This window comes from Phyllobates terribilis, unplaced genomic scaffold, assembly GCF_046119375.1.
Source record: "Phyllobates terribilis strain yellow unplaced genomic scaffold, ASM4611937v1 Scaffold_38__1_contigs__length_12584779, whole genome shotgun sequence".
Classification (NCBI taxonomy): Eukaryota; Metazoa; Chordata; class Amphibia; order Anura; family Dendrobatidae; genus Phyllobates; species Phyllobates terribilis.
Window position 1 is genome coordinate 1,778,816 of NW_027362798.1, and position 18,912 is coordinate 1,797,727.

General features: G+C 48.3%; 10 non-coding genes and 2 pseudogenes across 10 annotated transcripts; all 12 read left to right on the forward strand.

Annotated features, from left to right (window-relative positions):
* The first annotated feature begins 23 nt into the window (after positions 1-23).
* On the forward strand, positions 24-207 carry LOC141183413 (U2 spliceosomal RNA). The gene has a single exon (XR_012258378.1). It is a non-coding gene; the product is annotated as a U2 spliceosomal RNA (small nuclear RNA).
* A 1,115-nt stretch (positions 208-1,322) lies between these two features.
* Positions 1,323-1,414, forward strand: LOC141183558 (U2 spliceosomal RNA; annotated as a pseudogene).
* A 799-nt stretch (positions 1,415-2,213) lies between these two features.
* Positions 2,214-2,397, forward strand: LOC141183414 (U2 spliceosomal RNA). Its single transcript, XR_012258379.1, has one exon. It is a non-coding gene; the product is annotated as a U2 spliceosomal RNA (small nuclear RNA).
* Positions 2,398-3,509: 1,112 nt separating this feature from the next.
* Positions 3,510-3,700, forward strand: LOC141183788 (U2 spliceosomal RNA). Its single transcript, XR_012258607.1, has one exon. It is a non-coding gene; the product is annotated as a U2 spliceosomal RNA (small nuclear RNA).
* A 1,115-nt stretch (positions 3,701-4,815) lies between these two features.
* On the forward strand, positions 4,816-5,006 carry LOC141183789 (U2 spliceosomal RNA). Its single transcript, XR_012258608.1, has one exon. It is a non-coding gene; the product is annotated as a U2 spliceosomal RNA (small nuclear RNA).
* Positions 5,007-6,121: 1,115 nt separating this feature from the next.
* Positions 6,122-6,312, forward strand: LOC141183790 (U2 spliceosomal RNA). The gene has a single exon (XR_012258609.1). It is a non-coding gene; the product is annotated as a U2 spliceosomal RNA (small nuclear RNA).
* A 1,115-nt stretch (positions 6,313-7,427) lies between these two features.
* Positions 7,428-7,618, forward strand: LOC141183791 (U2 spliceosomal RNA). The gene has a single exon (XR_012258610.1). It is a non-coding gene; the product is annotated as a U2 spliceosomal RNA (small nuclear RNA).
* Positions 7,619-8,730: 1,112 nt separating this feature from the next.
* Positions 8,731-8,921, forward strand: LOC141183792 (U2 spliceosomal RNA). The gene has a single exon (XR_012258611.1). It is a non-coding gene; the product is annotated as a U2 spliceosomal RNA (small nuclear RNA).
* A 1,109-nt stretch (positions 8,922-10,030) lies between these two features.
* Positions 10,031-10,221, forward strand: LOC141183166 (U2 spliceosomal RNA). The gene has a single exon (XR_012258169.1). It is a non-coding gene; the product is annotated as a U2 spliceosomal RNA (small nuclear RNA).
* Positions 10,222-11,336: 1,115 nt separating this feature from the next.
* Positions 11,337-11,527, forward strand: LOC141183794 (U2 spliceosomal RNA). Its single transcript, XR_012258612.1, has one exon. It is a non-coding gene; the product is annotated as a U2 spliceosomal RNA (small nuclear RNA).
* A 1,115-nt stretch (positions 11,528-12,642) lies between these two features.
* Positions 12,643-12,833, forward strand: LOC141183795 (U2 spliceosomal RNA). The gene has a single exon (XR_012258613.1). It is a non-coding gene; the product is annotated as a U2 spliceosomal RNA (small nuclear RNA).
* A 1,115-nt stretch (positions 12,834-13,948) lies between these two features.
* LOC141183490 (U2 spliceosomal RNA) lies at positions 13,949-14,026 on the forward strand (annotated as a pseudogene).
* The last annotated feature ends 4,886 nt before the right edge of the window (positions 14,027-18,912 follow it).

The window sequence follows — 18,912 nt, forward strand, 5'->3', positions numbered from 1 at the left end:
CGCACTCGGGTTTTCTACACGAATTCGGGCTTTCGATAAAAAAAAAAAAAAAAATCTGTTCTTATCAGTTTAATATCTGATACGTCCCCTATCTGGGGACCATATATTAAATGGATTTTTAGAACAGGGAGATGGAAAAAGAGCTTGCTCTGTCCACTCCACGCATTGACCTGGTATTGCAGTATCTCCAGGACCGGTGCACCCCTTCTTTAATGCAGTTTCTAAAATCAGAAAGAATTGAATTCAATGTTTTTTGTTCATTTTGCTTGTTTGTCGGATTTTGGGATGGACTCTTTGGCTTTGCTTTTCTTCTCCTCATTGGATTTTTCATGTTCAAAGTTGCAGAAGCCAGATTACAAGCTCATTTTGGTTCAACTTCAGCAACTGTGCATTGCATTGCCATGTAATGTGATGCAATGCTATCTTTCTAGCTCTCCCTTTTTACTTCCTTTTGGATAAACAGACATATTAGGCAAGCATTTTGGAGCTTTCACCTAAATAACTACAGGTGGTGAGATAAGCTGCACAATATAATTGACCTTTCAGTATATTGTTGCACACACACCATCTATTTAGCAAATGCCCTTGTTATCAACAGCAGCCTTTTAAACTCACCTGAGCTAACAGGTATGTGCGCTGGTTACTCTGCTGCGCTTAAAATTTCTTTTTTGGTTTGCTACAATGCCTTTTCTGAAACGTTGTCTCCTTCTGCTGGAACACTGACTTCTTTCATTTAATGCCTGCAGACTATAAAAGAGAACCCAACCCAAAAAGTTTGGTTGATTAGTCTGTGGCATTCTGTTAAACTGTTGCTTATGGCCGTCTCTGTGAGCTTCTCAGCGACATTCAGCCAGCCAGGTATCCTGCCTGCAGTAGATGGAATGTGGCAATGGAACGCTGGCTGCGCGTGTCATAATAGGCTCTGAGCCTTTATATACCTGTGCACAGCAGCAGCCACCTTCAGTCTGCTGCTGGACAGCCAGCAGCAGCAGCAGCAGGAGAGGTATGTAATCAGGAGCCCTCCTGCTAAGGGTAGACAGCTGCTCGTTCCACCCCACCCCCCGCCTTAATTGGTTCTCCTCCCTTCCAACGGTGTTGAGGCGGGTGGGAACAGCAGGGGGTGAAGGTGCTGTGTTTAAAGAGGTGGAGTTATGCAGATCTAAAACGCGTGGATTGCAGCAGCAGCAAGCCGAAAAGTGCAGGCATGTAAGGGATCTAGAGGTTGACAACATGTCTTCTTAACGGGAGTCCAGGAGCTCATCTCCACAAATGGACTTTTCAGGATCTTTGGGTGGCTCTGTAGTTTGAAACCAATTCTGGTTATCGCTTCTCGGCCTTTTGGCTAAGATCAAGTGTAGTATCTTTCGAAAAGGCGGTTTTGGATGTTGGCCGCCCTAGTAGATTGATACATTATGCACACTGGGGTTTAGGCGCTTGTTAGTACGCCAGGTGGCTAATATAGTCATCTGGTGGAAAGCATGGCCCCCCAGGATCGACGCCATTGGGCCGGGGAAGATCGAAAGCCCGAAGTGTGAAGTGCCCCAGGAGTGGTGACCCTGGGGTGCCTTAACTCACTGGGATTGGGAACCCCACTTGAGTTTATGGCACATTTGCACTAGCACTTCAATATTTCTTTCTTCACACACACCCTTATTCCGGGCCTTCTGGCCTTAGGATGGGGAATTTTTCAATTCCCGGTCGAAGGTCCGGGCAGTATTATACTGTGAAACCTTCACTATTTATTTAATTTTTTTTTGTGACTGTGTGTCCACTTTTTCACGTGTGTCCACGTCCTTACTAGGATTTTGTCGGGATGCGGTTCCCTTACGGGTTCCTCTCTTGGCAGGTCTAGGGGGGGAGTGTGTGGCCATCAGGTTCCGCTCCCCCCTGAACCCCACTGGCTCTCCTCTTTCGGGAGGAGAGCGTTGTTGGCTCCCCTCTTCCGGGAGGGGAGCACAGTCTTTGGCTCCCAGTGCCTTGCTCGGGTGAGAACTCGGGCAGGTATTGGGGGTAAGATTGGGTCGCCTCTGGCTCCGGCTGGAGGTGGCTATTTGTCCCTGTTCCTCGCTGTGGCCTTCTGGCTCGGAGGGACGGGGAATGGTTTGGGGGACCCTTCTCCTTTTGGAGAGGGTTTCAAGAAGACCAGCATCCTAGTGCACTTTTTTTTGTGGCACTTGTCACTTTTTTAAGCGCACTCGGGTTTTCTACACGAATTCGGGCTTTCGATAAAAAAAAAAAAAAAAATCTGTTCTTATCAGTTTAATATCTGATACGTCCCCTATCTGGGGACCATATATTAAATGGATTTTTAGAACAGGGAGATGGAAAAAGAGCTTGCTCTGTCCACTCCACGCATTGACCTGGTATTGCAGTATCTCCAGGACCGGTGCACCCCTTCTTTAATGCAGTTTCTAAAATCAGAAAGAATTGAATTCAATGTTTTTTGTTCATTTTGCTTGTTTGTCGAATTTTGGGATGGACTCTTTGGCTTTGCTTTTCTTCTCCTCATTGGATTTTTCATGTTCAAAGTTGCAGAAGCCAGATTACAAGCTCATTTTGGTTCAACTTCAGCAACTGTGCATTGCATTGCCATGTAATGTGATGCAATGCTATCTTTCTAGCTCTCCCTTTTTACTTCCTTTTGGATAAACAGACATATTAGGCAAGCATTTTGGAGCTTTCACCTAAATAACTACAGGTGGTGAGATAAGCTGCACAATATAATTGACCTTTCAGTATATTGTTGCACACACACCATCTATTTAGCAAATGCCCTTGTTATCAACAGCAGCCTTTTAAACTCACCTGAGCTAACAGGTATGTGCGCTGGTTACTCTGCTGCGCTTAAAATTTCTTTTTTGGTTTGCTACAATGCCTTTTCTGAAACGTTGTCTCCTTCTGCTGGAACACTGACTTCTTTCATTTAATGCCTGCAGACTATAAAAGAGAACCCAACCCAAAAAGTTTGGTTGATTAGTCTGTGGCATTCTGTTAAACTGTTGCTTATGGCCGTCTCTGTGAGCTTCTCAGCGACATTCAGCCAGCCAGGTATCCTGCCTGCAGTAGATGGAATGTGGCAATGGAACGCTGGCTGCGCGTGTCATAATAGGCTCTGAGCCTTTATATACCTGTGCACAGCAGCAGCCACCTTCAGTCTGCTGCTGGACAGCCAGCAGCAGCAGCAGGAGAGGTATGTAATCAGGAGCCCTCCTGCTAAGGGTAGACAGCTGCTCGTTCCACCCCACCCCCCGCCTTAATTGGTTCTCCTCCCTTCCAACGGTGTTGAGGCGGGTGGGAACAGCAGGGGGTGAAGGTGCTGTGTTTAAAGAGGTGGAGTTATGCAGATCTAAAACGCGTGGATTGCAGCAGCAGCAAGCCGAAAAGTGCAGGCATGTAAGGGATCTAGAGGTTGACAACATGTCTTCTTAACGGGAGTCCAGGAGCTCATCTCCACAAATGGACTTTTCAGGATCCTTGGGTGGCTCCGTAGTTTGAAACCAATTCTGGTTATCGCTTCTCGGCCTTTTGGCTAAGATCAAGTGTAGTATCTGTTCTTATCAGTTTAATATCTGATACGTCCCCTATCTGGGGACCATATATTAAATGGATTTTTAGAACAGGGAGATGGAAAAAGAGCTTGCTCTGTCCACTCCACGCATTGACCTGGTATTGCAGTATCTCCAGGACCGGTGCACCCCTTCTTTAATGCAGTTTCTAAAATCAGAAAGAATTGAATTCAATGTTTTTTGTTCATTTTGCTTGTTTGTCGGATTTTGGGATGGACTTTTTGGCTTTGCTTTTCTTCTCCTCATTGGATTTTTCATGTTCAAAGTTGCAGAAGCCAGATTACAAGCTCATTTTGGTTCAACTTCAGCAACTGTGCATTGCATTGCCATGTAATGTGATGCAATGCTATCTTTCTAGCTCTCCCTTTTTACTTCCTTTTGGATAAACAGACATATTAGGCAAGCATTTTGGAGCTTTCACCTAAATAACTACAGGTGGTGAGATAAGCTGCACAATATAATTGACCTTTCAGTATATTGTTGCACACACACCATCTATTTAGCAAATGCCCTTGTTATCAACAGCAGCCTTTTAAACTCACCTGAGCTAACAGGTATGTGCGCTGGTTACTCTGCTGCGCTTAAAATTTCTTTTTTGGTTTGCTACAATGCCTTTTCTGAAACGTTGTCTCCTTCTGCTGGAACACTGACTTCTTTCATTTAATGCCTGCAGACTATAAAAGAGAACCCAACCCAAATAGTTTGGTTGATTAGTCTGTGGCATTCTGTTAAACTGTTGCTTATGGCGGTCTCTGTGAGCTTCTCAGCGACATTCAGCCAGCCAGGTATCCTGCCTGCAGTAGATGGAATGTGGCAATGGAACGCTGGCTGCGCGTGTCATAATAGGCTCTGAGCCTTTATATACCTGTGCACAGCAGCAGCCACCTTCAGTCTGCTGCTGGACAGCCAGCAGCAGCAGCAGCAGGAGAGGTATGTAATCAGGAGCCCTCCTGCTAAGGGTAGACAGCTGCTCGTTCCACCCCACCCCCCGCCTTAATTGGTTCTCCTCCCTTCCAACGGTGTTGAGGCGGGTGGGAACAGCAGGGGGTGAAGGTGCTGTGTTTAAAGAGGTGGAGTTATGCAGATCTAAAACGCGTGGATTGCAGCAGCAGCAAGCCGAAAAGTGCAGGCATGTAAGGGATCTAGAGGTTGACAACATGTCTTCTTAACGGGAGTCCAGGAGCTCATCTCCACAAATGGACTTTTCAGGATCCTTGGGTGGCTCCGTAGTTTGAAACCAATTCTGGTTATCGCTTCTCGGCCTTTTGGCTAAGATCAAGTGTAGTATCTGTTCTTATCAGTTTAATATCTGATACGTCCCCTATCTGGGGACCATATATTAAATGGATTTTTAGAACAGGGAGATGGAAAAAGAGCTTGCTCTGTCCACTCCACGCATTGACCTGGTATTGCAGTATCTCCAGGACCGGTGCACCCCTTCTTTAATGCAGTTTCTAAAATCAGAAAGAATTGAATTCAATGTTTTTTGTTCATTTTGCTTGTTTGTCGGATTTTGGGATGGACTTTTTGGCTTTGCTTTTCTTCTCCTCATTGGATTTTTCATGTTCAAAGTTGCAGAAGCCAGATTACAAGCTCATTTTGGTTCAACTTCAGCAACTGTGCATTGCATTGCCATGTAATGTGATGCAATGCTATCTTTCTAGCTCTCCCTTTTTACTTCCTTTTGGATAAACAGACATATTAGGCAAGCATTTTGGAGCTTTCACCTAAATAACTACAGGTGGTGAGATAAGCTGCACAATATAATTGACCTTTCAGTATATTGTTGCACACACACCATCTATTTAGCAAATGCCCTTGTTATCAACAGCAGCCTTTTAAACTCACCTGAGCTAACAGGTATGTGCGCTGGTTACTCTGCTGCGCTTAAAATTTCTTTTTTGGTTTGCTACAATGCCTTTTCTGAAACGTTGTCTCCTTCTGCTGGAACACTGACTTCTTTCATTTAATGCCTGCAGACTATAAAAGAGAACCCAACCCAAATAGTTTGGTTGATTAGTCTGTGGCATTCTGTTAAACTGTTGCTTATGGCGGTCTCTGTGAGCTTCTCAGCGACATTCAGCCAGCCAGGTATCCTGCCTGCAGTAGATGGAATGTGGCAATGGAACGCTGGCTGCGCGTGTCATAATAGGCTCTGAGCCTTTATATACCTGTGCACAGCAGCAGCCACCTTCAGTCTGCTGCTGGACAGCCAGCAGCAGCAGCAGCAGGAGAGGTATGTAATCAGGAGCCCTCCTGCTAAGGGTAGACAGCTGCTCGTTCCACCCCACCCCCCGCCTTAATTGGTTCTCCTCCCTTCCAACGGTGTTGAGGCGGGTGGGAACAGCAGGGGGTGAAGGTGCTGTGTTTAAAGAGGTGGAGTTATGCAGATCTAAAACGCGTGGATTGCAGCAGCAGCAAGCCGAAAAGTGCAGGCATGTAAGGGATCTAGAGGTTGACAACATGTCTTCTTAACGGGAGTCCAGGAGCTCATCTCCACAAATGGACTTTTCAGGATCCTTGGGTGGCTCCGTAGTTTGAAACCAATTCTGGTTATCGCTTCTCGGCCTTTTGGCTAAGATCAAGTGTAGTATCTGTTCTTATCAGTTTAATATCTGATACGTCCCCTATCTGGGGACCATATATTAAATGGATTTTTAGAACAGGGAGATGGAAAAAGAGCTTGCTCTGTCCACTCCACGCATTGACCTGGTATTGCAGTATCTCCAGGACCGGTGCACCCCTTCTTTAATGCAGTTTCTAAAATCAGAAAGAATTGAATTCAATGTTTTTTGTTCATTTTGCTTGTTTGTCGGATTTTGGGATGGACTTTTTGGCTTTGCTTTTCTTCTCCTCATTGGATTTTTCATGTTCAAAGTTGCAGAAGCCAGATTACAAGCTCATTTTGGTTCAACTTCAGCAACTGTGCATTGCATTGCCATGTAATGTGATGCAATGCTATCTTTCTAGCTCTCCCTTTTTACTTCCTTTTGGATAAACAGACATATTAGGCAAGCATTTTGGAGCTTTCACCTAAATAACTACAGGTGGTGAGATAAGCTGCACAATATAATTGACCTTTCAGTATATTGTTGCACACACACCATCTATTTAGCAAATGCCCTTGTTATCAACAGCAGCCTTTTAAACTCACCTGAGCTAACAGGTATGTGCGCTGGTTACTCTGCTGCGCTTAAAATTTCTTTTTTGGTTTGCTACAATGCCTTTTCTGAAACGTTGTCTCCTTCTGCTGGAACACTGACTTCTTTCATTTAATGCCTGCAGACTATAAAAGAGAACCCAACCCAAATAGTTTGGTTGATTAGTCTGTGGCATTCTGTTAAACTGTTGCTTATGGCGGTCTCTGTGAGCTTCTCAGCGACATTCAGCCAGCCAGGTATCCTGCCTGCAGTAGATGGAATGTGGCAATGGAACGCTGGCTGCGCGTGTCATAATAGGCTCTGAGCCTTTATATACCTGTGCACAGCAGCAGCCACCTTCAGTCTGCTGCTGGACAGCCAGCAGCAGCAGCAGCAGGAGAGGTATGTAATCAGGAGCCCTCCTGCTAAGGGTAGACAGCTGCTCGTTCCACCCCACCCCCCGCCTTAATTGGTTCTCCTCCCTTCCAACGGTGTTGAGGCGGGTGGGAACAGCAGGGGGTGAAGGTGCTGTGTTTAAAGAGGTGGAGTTATGCAGATCTAAAACGCGTGGATTGCAGCAGCAGCAAGCCGAAAAGTGCAGGCATGTAAGGGATCTAGAGGTTGACAACATGTCTTCTTAACGGGAGTCCAGGAGCTCATCTCCACAAATGGACTTTTCAGGATCCTTGGGTGGCTCCGTAGTTTGAAACCAATTCTGGTTATCGCTTCTCGGCCTTTTGGCTAAGATCAAGTGTAGTATCTGTTCTTATCAGTTTAATATCTGATACGTCCCCTATCTGGGGACCATATATTAAATGGATTTTTAGAACAGGGAGATGGAAAAAGAGCTTGCTCTGTCCACTCCACGCATTGACCTGGTATTGCAGTATCTCCAGGACCGGTGCACCCCTTCTTTAATGCAGTTTCTAAAATCAGAAAGAATTGAATTCAATGTTTTTTGTTCATTTTGCTTGTTTGTCGGATTTTGGGATGGACTCTTTGGCTTTGCTTTTCTTCTCCTCATTGGATTTTTCATGTTTAAAGTTGCAGAAGCCAGATTACAAGCTCATTTTGGTTCAACTTCAGCAACTGTGCATTGCATTGCCATGTAATGTGATGCAATGCTATCTTTCTAGCTCTCCCTTTTTACTTCCTTTTGGATAAACAGACATATTAGGCAAGCATTTTGGAGCTTTCACCTAAATAACTACAGGTGGTGAGATAAGCTGCACAATATAATTGACCTTTCAGTATATTGTTGCACACACACCATCTATTTATCAAATGCCCTTGTTATCAACAGCAGCCTTTTAAACTCACCTGAGCTAACAGGTATGTGCGCTGGTTACTCTGCTGCGCTTAAAATTTCTTTTTTGGTTTGCTACAATGCCTTTTCTGAAACGTTGTCTCCTTCTGCTGGAACACTGACTTCTTTCATTTAATGCCTGCAGACTATAAAAGAGAACCCAACCCAAAAAGTTTGGTTGATTAGTCTGTGGCATTCTGTTAAACTGTTGCTTATGGTCGTCTCTGTGAGCTTCTCAGCGACATTCAGCCAGCCAGGTATCCTGCCTGCAGTAGATGGAATGTGGCAATGGAACGCTGGCTGCGCGTGTCATAATAGGCTCTGAGCCTTTATATACCTGTGCACAGCAGCAGCCACCTTCAGTCTGCTGCTGGACAGCCAGCAGCAGCAGCAGGAGAGGTATGTAATCAGGAGCCCTCCTGCTAAGGGTAGACAGCTGCTCGTTCCACCCCACCCCCCGCCTTAATTGGTTCTCCTCCCTTCCAACGGTGTTGAGGCGGGTGGGAACAGCAGGGGGTGAAGGTGCTGTGTTTAAAGAGGTGGAGTTATGCAGATCTAAAACGCGTGGATTGCAGCAGCAGCAAGCCGAAAAGTGCAGGCATGTAAGGGATCTAGAGGTTGACAACATGTCTTCTTAACGGGAGTCCAGGAGCTCATCTCCACAAATGGACTTTTCAGGATCCTTGGGTGGCTCCGTAGTTTGAAACCAATTCTGGTTATCGCTTCTCGGCCTTTTGGCTAAGATCAAGTGTAGTATCTGTTCTTATCAGTTTAATATCTGATACGTCCCCTATCTGGGGACCATATATTAAATGGATTTTTAGAACAGGGAGATGGAAAAAGAGCTTGCTCTGTCCACTCCACGCATTGACCTGGTATTGCAGTATCTCCAGGACCGGTGCACCCCTTCTTTAATGCAGTTTCTAAAATCAGAAAGAATTGAATTCAATGTTTTTTGTTCATTTTGCTTGTTTGTCGGATTTTGGGATGGACTCTTTGGCTTTGCTTTTCTTCTCCTCATTGGATTTTTCATGTTCAAAGTTGCAGAAGCCAGATTACAAGCTCATTTTGGTTCAACTTCAGCAACTGTGCATTGCATTGCCATGTAATGTGATGCAATGCTATCTTTCTAGCTCTCCCTTTTTACTTCCTTTTGGATAAACAGACATATTAGGCAAGCATTTTGGAGCTTTCACCTAAATAACTACAGGTGGTGAGATAAGCTGCACAATATAATTGACCTTTCAGTATATTGTTGCACACACACCATCTATTTAGCAAATGCCCTTGTTATCAACAGCAGCCTTTTAAACTCACCTGAGCTAACAGGTATGTGCGCTGGTTACTCTGCTGCGCTTAAAATTTCTTTTTTGGTTTGCTACAATGCCTTTTCTGAAACGTTGTCTCCTTCTGCTGGAACACTGACTTCTTTCATTTAATGCCTGCAGACTATAAAAGAGAACCCAACCCAAAAAGTTTGGTTGATTAGTCTGTGGCATTCTGTTAAACTGTTGCTTATGGCGGTCTCTGTGAGCTTCTCAGCGACATTCAGCCAGCCAGGTATCCTGCCTGCAGTAGATGGAATGTGGCAATGGAACGCTGGCTGCGCGTGTCATAATAGGCTCTGAGCCTTTATATACCTGTGCACAGCAGCAGCCACCTTCAGTCTGCTGCTGGACAGCCAGCAGCAGCAGGAGAGGTATGTAATCAGGAGCCCTCCTGCTAAGGGTAGACAGCTGCTCGTTCCACCCCACCCCCCGCCTTAATTGGTTCTCCTCCCTTCCAGCGGTGTTGAGGCGGGTGGGAACAGCAGGGGGTGAAGGTGCTGTGTTTAAAGAGGTGGAGTTATGCAGATCTAAAACGCGTGGATTGCAGCAGCAGCAAGCCGAAAAGTGCAGGCATGTAAGGGATCTAGAGGTTGACAACATGTCTTCTTAACGGGAGTCCAGGAGCTCATCTCCACAAATGGACTTTTCAGGATCCTTGGGTGGCTCCGTAGTTTGAAACCAATTCTGGTTATCGCTTCTCGGCCTTTTGGCTAAGATCAAGTGTAGTATCTGTTCTTATCAGTTTAATATCTGATACGTCCCCTATCTGGGGACCATATATTAAATGGATTTTTAGAACAGGGAGATGGAAAAAGAGCTTGCTCTGTCCACTCCACGCATTGACCTGGTATTGCAGTATCTCCAGGACTGGTGCACCCCTTCTTTAATGCAGTTTCTAAAATCAGAAAGAATTGAATTCAATGTTTTTTGTTCATTTTGCTTGTTTGTCGGATTTTGGGATGGACTCTTTGGCTTTGCTTTTCTTCTCCTCATTGGATTTTTCATGTTCAAAGTTGCAGAAGCCAGATTACAAGCTCATTTTGGTTCAACTTCAGCAACTGTGCATTGCATTGCCATGTAATGTGATGCAATGCTATCTTTCTAGCTCTCCCTTTTTACTTCCTTTTGGATAAACAGACATATTAGGCAAGCATTTTGGAGCTTTCACCTAAATAACTACAGGTGGTGAGATAAGCTGCACAATATAATTGACCTTTCAGTATATTGTTGCACACACACCATCTATTTAGCAAATGCCCTTGTTATCAACAGCAGCCTTTTAAACTCACCTGAGCTAACAGGTATGTGCGCTGGTTACTCTGCTGCGCTTAAAATTTCTTTTTTGGTTTGCTACAATGCCTTTTCTGAAACGTTGTCTCCTTCTGCTGGAACACTGACTTCTTTCATTTAATGCCTGCAGACTATAAAAGAGAACCCAACCCAAAAAGTTTGGTTGATTAGTCTGTGGCATTCTGTTAAACTGTTGCTTATGGCGGTCTCTGTGAGCTTCTCAGCGACATTCAGCCAGCCAGGTATCCTGCCTGCAGTAGATGGAATGTGGCAATGGAACGCTGGCTGCGCGTGTCATAATAGGCTCTGAGCCTTTATATACCTGTGCACAGCAGCAGCCACCTTCAGTCTGCTGCTGGACAGCCAGCAGCAGCAGCAGCAGGAGAGGTATGTAATCAGGAGCCCTCCTGCTAAGGGTAGACAGCTGCTCGTTCCACCCCACCCCCCGCCTTAATTGGTTCTCCTCCCTTCCAACGGTGTTGAGGCGGGTGGGAACAGCAGGGGGTGAAGGTGCTGTGTTTAAAGAGGTGGAGTTATGCAGATCTAAAACGCGTGGATTGCAGCAGCAGCAAGCCGAAAAGTGCAGGCATGTAAGGGATCTAGAGGTTGACAACATGTCTTCTTAACGGGAGTCCAGGAGCTCATCTCCACAAATGGACTTTTCAGGATCCTTGGGTGGCTCCGTAGTTTGAAACCAATTCTGGTTATCGCTTCTCGGCCTTTTGGCTAAGATCAAGTGTAGTATCTGTTCTTATCAGTTTAATATCTGATACGTCCCCTATCTGGGGACCATATATTAAATGGATTTTTAGAACAGGGAGATGGAAAAAGAGCTTGCTCTGTCCACTCCACGCATTGACCTGGTATTGCAGTATCTCCAGGACCGGTGCACCCCTTCTTTAATGCAGTTTCTAAAATCAGAAAGAATTGAATTCAATGTTTTTTGTTCATTTTGCTTGTTTGTCGGATTTTGGGATGGACTCTTTGGCTTTGCTTTTCTTCTCCTCATTGGATTTTTCATGTTCAAAGTTGCAGAAGCCAGATTACAAGCTCATTTTGGTTCAACTTCAGCAACTGTGCATTGCATTGCCATGTAATGTGATGCAATGCTATCTTTCTAGCTCTCCCTTTTTACTTCCTTTTGGATAAACAGACATATTAGGCAAGCATTTTGGAGCTTTCACCTAAATAACTACAGGTGGTGAGATAAGCTGCACAATATAATTGACCTTTCAGTATATTGTTGCACACACACCATCTATTTAGCAAATGCCCTTGTTATCAACAGCAGCCTTTTAAACTCACCTGAGCTAACAGGTATGTGCGCTGGTTACTCTGCTGCGCTTAAAATTTCTTTTTTGGTTTGCTACAATGCCTTTTCTGAAACGTTGTCTCCTTCTGCTGGAACACTGACTTCTTTCATTTAATGCCTGCAGACTATAAAAGAGAACCCAACCCAAAAAGTTTGGTTGATTAGTCTGTGGCATTCTGTTAAACTGTTGCTTATGGCGGTCTCTGTGAGCTTCTCAGCGACATTCAGCCAGCCAGGTATCCTGCCTGCAGTAGATGGAATGTGGCAATGGAGCGCTGGCTGCGCGTGTCATAATAGGCTCTGAGCCTTTATATACCTGTGCACAGCAGCAGCCACCTTCAGTCTGCTGCTGGACAGCCAGCAGCAGCAGCAGCAGGAGAGGTATGTAATCAGGAGCCCTCCTGCTAAGGGTAGACAGCTGCTCGTTCCACCCCACCCCCCGCCTTAATTGGTTCTCCTCCCTTCCAACGGTGTTGAGGCGGGTGGGAACAGCAGGGGGTGAAGGTGCTGTGTTTAAAGAGGTGGAGTTATGCAGATCTAAAACGCGTGGATTGCAGCAGCAGCAAGCCGAAAAGTGCAGGCATGTAAGGGATCTAGAGGTTGACAACATGTCTTCTTAACGGGAGTCCAGGAGCTCATCTCCACAAATGGACTTTTCAGGATCCTTGGGTGGCTCCGTAGTTTGAAACCAATTCTGGTTATCGCTTCTCGGCCTTTTGGCTAAGATCAAGTGTAGTATCTGTTCTTATCAGTTTAATATCTGATACGTCCCCTATCTGGGGACCATATATTAAATGGATTTTTAGAACAGGGAGATGGAAAAAGAGCTTGCTCTGTCCACTCCACGCATTGACCTGGTATTGCAGTATCTCCAGGACCGGTGCACCCCTTCTTTAATGCAGTTTCTAAAATCAGAAAGAATTGAATTCAATGTTTTTTGTTCATTTTGCTTGTTTGTCGGATTTTGGGATGAACTCTTTGGCTTTGCTTTTCTTCTCCTCATTGGATTTTTCATGTTCAAAGTTGCAGAAGCCAGATTACAAGCTCATTTTGGTTCAACTTCAGCAACTGTGCATTGCATTGCCATGTAATGTGATGCAATGCTATCTTTCTAGCTCTCCCTTTTTACTTCCTTTTGGATAAACAGACATATTAGGCAAGCATTTTGGAGCTTTCACCTAAATAACTACAGGTGGTGAGATAAGCTGCACAATATAATTGACCTTTCAGTATATTGTTGCACACACACCATCTATTTAGCAAATGCCCTTGTTATCAACAGCAGCCTTTTAAACTCACCTGAGCTAACAGGTATGTGCGCTGGTTACTCTGCTGCGCTTAAAATTTCTTTTTTGGTTTGCTACAATGCCTTTTCTGAAACGTTGTCTCCTTCTGCTGGAACACTGACTTCTTTCATTTAATGCCTGCAGACTATAAAAGAGAACCCAACCCAAAAAGTTTGGTTGATTAGTCTGTGGCATTCTGTTAAACTGTTGCTTATGGCGGTCTCTGTGAGCTTCTCAGCGACATTCAGCCAGCCAGGTATCCTGCCTGCAGTAGATGGAATGTGGCAATGGAACGCTGGCTGCGCGTGTCATAATAGGCTCTGAGCCTTTATATACCTGTGCACAGCAGCAGCCACCTTCAGTCTGCTGCTGGACAGCCAGCAGCAGCAGCAGCAGGAGAGGTATGTAATCAGGAGCCCTCCTGCTAAGGGTAGACAGCTGCTCGTTCCACCCCACCCCCCGCCTTAATTGGTTCTCCTCCCTTCCAACGGTGTTGAGGCGGGTGGGAACAGCAGGGGGTGAAGGTGCTGTGTTTAAAGAGGTGGAGTTATGCAGATCTAAAACGCGTGGATTGCAGCAGCAGCAAGCCGAAAAGTGCAGGCATGTAAGGGATCTAGAGGTTGACAACATGTCTTCTTAACGGGAGTCCAGGAGCTCATCTCCACAAATGGACTTTTCAGGATCCTTGGGTGGCTCCGTAGTTTGAAACCAATTCTGGTTATCGCTTCTCGGCCTTTTGGCTAAGATCAAGTGTAGTATCTGTTCTTTTAAGAACACAAGAGCTACGATCTACACTTGACGAGAGCGATCGAACTCGGAAGGAGAAGAGCTTCGGAGCCCAGCTGACATCAGAGAACGAAGGCGGATATCGGTGGGAGGAAGAAGCTCTAAAGAATCCAGAAGAAGACGAAGACTCGGAGAAGAATCGGGCTGTCCTGTGGAATCTTCGAGGAAGAAAATCATCGAGACAAAGACCTTTCGGGGAATTTGTCCAGAACACGACGGGAGAAGAATCTGCATAGCTCCACCCATTCCGGGAAGAGTTCCAGATCCAGCTCCAAGAAGTAACTGCAGGAGGAAAGCCATGGCAAGCGCTGCGAGGAAGGCCGAAAAGAAGAGCCTGGAGCTGGGGACAGCCAGGAGGGCCCAGCCAGGAGCCGATTCTGACCCCAAGGACTCTGCCTCCACGACTGGCCAGCAGAAGGGACCCCAGAAGCCCCGCCACGAAGCTCCAGCCCTGGAGCCATGGATGCGGCAGACGGTGGCCCTGAAGCTGAAGGAAGTGGATGGGAGGGTGCCGGACATGTCCTCGGACGTGTTCTGCCAGAAGATGCTGCTGGATCGAGGCTTCTCCAGGTCGGACACCCTCAGCATCCAGACCTTCTTGACGGGGATCTTCTTCGTCACCTTCGCCACTGTGAACACCTGCAGGAGGTTCTGGGAAATGGTAAGCGCAAAAGGACCGGATAATTCTTTCTCTGCCTTTACAGGTAGCTGCCCTATCCAGAGGGATGAAAGGAGGATCACGGTCTCCATGCGCAACCCGCACACCCCAGGCCAAGACATCTGTACCTTCCTGAGACGCTTCTGTTTGGTTGTGAAGGAACCCTCTCACATCCTGAATGGACTCGGCTTCTGGACAGGTAAGTGGTCGGTGACCGTTAGACTTCACAGGGACCTGGCGTACTCAGACGGACTTCGGCACCTGCCCCCGACATTCTCCCAGGGCAACTCCTACGGCCTCATCTATTACCCGGACATGCCGCGGAACTGCAGGAGATGCGGCAAGAACGGCCACGAGATGAAGGACTGCAAGGAGGATGCCTGCAGGATTTGTCGAGTGACGGGACACAGCTCGAAGGACTGCCCGAAGAAGACGTCCTGCAACCTGTGTGGGCTGGCGGCTCATCTGTACAAGGATTGCCCCAGGCGTGAGAGATCCTGGGCATCGGTAGTTGCGACGACCCCAGCTACGGAGGACAAGGCCCCGACGACCAGGCCTGTGAAGGTCAAGGACGCGACGACCAAGGCCCCAGCGGCCAAGGCCGAGACGACCAAGGCCAAAGCGGTCAAGGAGTCGGTGGCCAAAGCCCCAGCGACGGTCCCAGCAGCTCCGAAGCAGAAGAAAAAGTCAAAGGAGGGTAAGAGTTCTGTCACCCCTCTCTCGATCCCTCCCCCTGCCACCCCCGTCCAATCCCCCCCCACCCCGGCCACCCCTGCTGAGGATTCCACTTCCTCTTCCTCCTTCCCCTACTCCTCAGCAGGTGTCCTTTCCCCTGCCCCGGCAGCCACTCTCCCTCCCCAGACCATGGTAGCGGTGGAATTAACCTTTCCTCCACCCGCCGCTATCTATTCCGAGGAGGATTTTCCCCTTCTTGTCTCCCCAGTTCCAACCCGGGGAAAGAGGAAGGTGGAGGACAGCCCTGCTACTGAATCCTCCAAAAAGAAGATTCTGGATTTCGTAGGCGAAAAGGAGGATACCCTCCCTGAGCCAGAAGAGATGGAGCACATGGTTGAGACCCTGGTGGCCGAGCCAGAAGAGGAGGAACTGGTGGTCGCCGAGATTGAGGCCGCGCTGCTTGACCAGATGGAGGAAGAGGGCCTGCTGGTGATCCCGTCACCAGCAGTCAACACCGACGAGGGACCACCCGACCGGAGTGGTAACTAAGGTGTATTGCCTGCGCTAACTTTTTCTTTTTTCCCTACATGATGGCTAATATTAACTTATTTTCCATTAATGTCAGGAGCATCAAGGACAAGTTCAGACGTCAGACTATTTATGCCTTCCTTACTTCCCAGTTGTGTGATGTTTATATGTTGCAGGAATGTTCCCTTCCCTCCTCTAGGTCCTTCAAACATCTGGCCAGGGAGTGGTCCCACGGTCCATCCTACTGGTCCGGTGGGGGTGACTGCAAGTCTGCGGGGGTCGCAATTCTGATCAGGGGGGGCGCATTCACGCTTGAGTCCGTCCAGGAGCTCATCTGCGGCAGGGCTCTTGTTGTAGATGGCAACTGGGCGGGAGAACCTGTCAGGTTCATCAACGTGTATGCGTCCCCACTGAAGAATGAGCGTTTGGAGCTTTTCCAGACCCTGCGGCTTCAGCTTGCCACCACCAGGACCTTAGTGATGGCCGGGGATTTCAACTGCCCCATCGAGGAGGACGGTCGTAGTTCTGGCACATCTGCCAAGTTGGACATCACGTCCAAGCTGCTCATCGAGATGGTAACCGAGGCCTCTCTTCAGGACGTGGTGGGCTCCATGGGGAGAGGCTCCACGAACTATTCGTGGAGCCGACCCGATGGCTCACTCCGCTCCAGGATTGACTTTGTGTTCACCTCTCGGGCAGTCAGGCAGAGTAGGCACTCGATGGTCTCCTGCTTCTTCTCCGACCACAGAGCCATTCACTTACAAGGTGTCCTCGGCGACGGTTTTCCGTCCGGCCCCGGCTCCTGGAAGCTGAATTGTGCTCTGCTGGCTCAGGATGAAGTCGTGGAGGAGCTGAGAGCAGCCTATGCAATGTGGCAGTCCTACAAGGGTAGCTTCCAAACAGTCTCTGATTGGTGGGAATATGTTAAACTTGAGTTTCGCTGTTTCTTTCAGGCCAAGGGTCGACAACAGGAGTGTGAGAAGAGGAGGGACTTCAGAGGGCTGCAGCGCGAGCTGCGGTCGCTGCAGGACCTTCTTCACTGCGGCTGGGACGTGAGGGAGGAGCTGGAGGAGACCAAGAAGAGCCTGAAAAGGCACTTTGAGGAGGAGTCCAAGCGAATCATCTTCCGTTCCAAAGTGGAGAATCTGGAGAAGGGTGAGAAATGTAACTCATTCTTTTTCAGGAAACTTCATGCCGGTCACACGCCCCTGAACGAGCTGCGAGACGAGAGCGGAAACATGCGACGTGGGAAGGAGGACGTGATGAGGGTCGTCAGCGACTTCTACAGCGAACTCTACTCCCACAAGACTACCGACCCCGACGCTGCTGATAAGTTCCTGTCAGGTATCACTAACCATCTTGATCCTGCAGGCACGGCAGCCTTGGACAAACCTCTGATGGTGGGCGAATTGCTCTCTGCCGCTAAATCCTTTAGGACCGGCAGGACCCCGGGCAGTGATGGTCTTCCAGCGGAGCTCTATGTAGCGCTGGGAGACCTCATCTGTCCGGACCTGTTGGACCTGTACGAGGAGATGGTGGTGGAGGGTAGAATGCCTCCATCTTTGAGGGAAGGAATGGTCACGATCCTGTACAAGCGGAAGGGAGAGAGGTGCGACCTGAGGAATTGGCGTCCCATCACTCTGCTCAACGTGGACTACAAGATCCTGGCCAAGACGATGGCGACACGACTTAAGACGGTCATCGGACGGATCATCCACCCGGACCAGACCTGCGGCATCCCTGGACGTCGCATCGCAGACAGCCTCGCTCTCGTGCGGGACACGGTCGAGTACATCAAGGTCCGCCGCGCACACGCGGCCCTGGTCTCCTTGGATCAGGAGAAGGCCTTCGACCGGGTTTTCCACGAGTTCATGGGCCGAGCTCTGCACCGGTTAGGTTTGGGTAACATGTTTTGTTCGTATGTCCGTCTGATGTATTTTGATATCCACAGCTCGGTGTTGGTGAACGGCTGGAAGACTGACCCCTTCCCTGTCCTCTCTGGGGTCAGACAAGGCTGCCCTCTATCACCTCTTCTTTTTGTTTGTGTTATAGAACTCTTCGCAGAGGCTATCCGGCAGAATGGAGAGATCAGAGGGATCACCGCACCGGGTCCGGGACGACACGAGGTCAAGTGCTCGCTCTACATGGACGACGTCACCGTCTTCTGCGCTGATCGTGGTTCAGTCGACGCCCTCGTCCAGACGTGTGAGAGGTTCGGCCGGGCTTCAGGGGCCAAAGTCAACTGCAGGAAGTCGGAAGCCATGCTCTTCGGGGATTGGCAGCCGGCCTCCTCCGCCCCCTTCCCCTTCAACATTCAACCGGATTTCCTCAAGGTGCTGGGAGTCTGGTTCGGGAAGGAAGGAGCGGCCCTCAAGTCCTGGCAAGAACGCTTGGCCAAGGTGAAGCAACGGATCGGACTCTGGAGCCTCAGACACCTCACTTGTGAGGGTAAGGCACTCGTCCTGCGTAATGAGGTCCTGCCCGTCTTGCAGTACACGGCGCAGGCCTGGCCCCCACACGTCACTGTGTGCAGGGCCATTACCAGGACAGTGTTTCACTTTGTCTGGGGATCCAAGATGGACAGAGTCAGGCGGGCCGTCATGTACAAGGAGCCTCGCAAGGGTGGGAAGGGCGTTCCAGATATCCCCACCCTCCTGCGATCCTCTTTTGTGTGTGATTGTGTCCGCCGGACTTTGCAAGTCAAGAATGGCTCCGCGGGCAGGTCCATGTCTCGCTTCTTCCTGCTTCCTCTTTGGAGGCGACTCGGCTGGGACAAGTGGGACAGCTCCTTCCCCTACAACTGGACGACGCCATGGTTCTACGGAGACGTCGTTCGATTTGTGGGGGAGCATCAACTGGAGGGACTCAAGCCCGACTTGTGGAAGCCCAAAACTATCCACAAGCTAATCAGAGCCAAGGATGACGTGGAGAACATCACAGGACTTCACCAGGACACGCTGGAGACTGTGTGGACAAATGTGTCGTCTGACAGGCTGACCAACGGGCACAAGGACTTGTCGTGGATGGCGATTCAGGG